Below are 1,405 nucleotides of genomic sequence, written 5' to 3' on the forward strand. Positions count from 1 at the left end.
AGATGTGTCCCCCCCAGAACACGTGAACAGGACCATATCTGGGAAAAGGGTCTTTGTATATGTAGTTAAGGATCTCGAGGTGAGGTCATCTTGGGTTAGGGTGGCCCTCAATCCAATTGAGAGCGTCCTTATGAGAGACAAAAGAGAAGAGACACAGACACAGAGTAGAAGTCACGTGAAGACAGAGGCAGAGATGGGAGGGATGCAGCCACAAGCCTGGGGATGCCTGGAGCCCCCAAAAGTGGGAAAACGCAGAAAGAACCCTATCCTGGAGCCTCTGGAGGGACTTCCATCTTGAAACACCTTGATCTCAGATGTCTGGTCTCCAGGACTTGCGGGGGATGAATTTCTGTTGTTTTAAATGACCCAGCTTGTTGTCATTTGTTACAGAAGCCACAGAACAGTCACACAGACCCTGCTCTGTAGGATCCTGGAAGTTCAGGTCTCACTGAGGCCAACAGAGGCTGGATTGCAGAACCCTTAGAGTCAGCATTGGGGCCCAGAAAACCTAAAGCAGAGGCTGGACACCAGAATGTTGAGGGGTCAGTCGGAAGCCCATCCCTGAGGCTGCCGGCTGCACACGGCCTCCCCAGGTCTCTACGCCTGTACCTGTTGGGGACAAGTATTTCCATCCTGATTCAGGACCTCTGATGTCACCATTCACGTTGCTAATTAAGAACCCACCAGTTCCACAGAGGAAAACCGTATCAGGGCACTTGCTCCAGTGGTAAACAATTCTGAAGTTGGTCAGTGGTGGGGAATCATCTCCCATTCAGCCAGCAGCCCCCACGCAACAAGCGTCCTCATTGCAAAGCTGGGGCACCGTGCCGAGGCATCTGTGAGTAAACGTGAGCTGAGCCCCAGGCCAGTTGCTGCTGAACTATTCCCACCCGTCCCAGGTAAAACACCTGAATATATACAAGGACTTGAAAGCCTAGAGGAAGGGCCATAGAGCCACACGAGTGACAGCATGCCGGCCGACTTGGTGCCTGCAGGCCAGCCAGGATGGTCCTGGCCCTGGGTGCTCTTCTGGAAGATTTCCATTTCCCTGCCTGAGATACCCGTCCTGTCCCTGCCCCCACTGCTTTTTTCCTTCCTCACCTCTGCCCAGGGAGAAATTCCAGCAGCAGGTATGGGTGACACATCCTCTTCTTTAGCAGGTGGCAGCCTGGCAACTGCTGCAGAAAGTCCAGCAGAGCCCCACTCACACTGGGCCACCCACAAAGCCGTGGCCTCTCACTCCCTCCCACCAGCCCAGCCCCGACACTGCTCACGGTGCAGAGAATACGGCGTCAGACACAGCTGCAGGGGCTCTTGCTGCCTGGAGTGGTATTTATATTGATCTCAACCCAGGCACACCTGGGGAGGGCTGGCCGGCACGGTAAGGCTGCCCAGCTCAGCCAAT

The sequence above is a fragment of the Globicephala melas genome, chromosome 1, assembly GCF_963455315.2.
Source record: "Globicephala melas chromosome 1, mGloMel1.2, whole genome shotgun sequence".
Lineage (NCBI taxonomy): Eukaryota > Metazoa > Chordata > Mammalia > Artiodactyla > Delphinidae > Globicephala > Globicephala melas.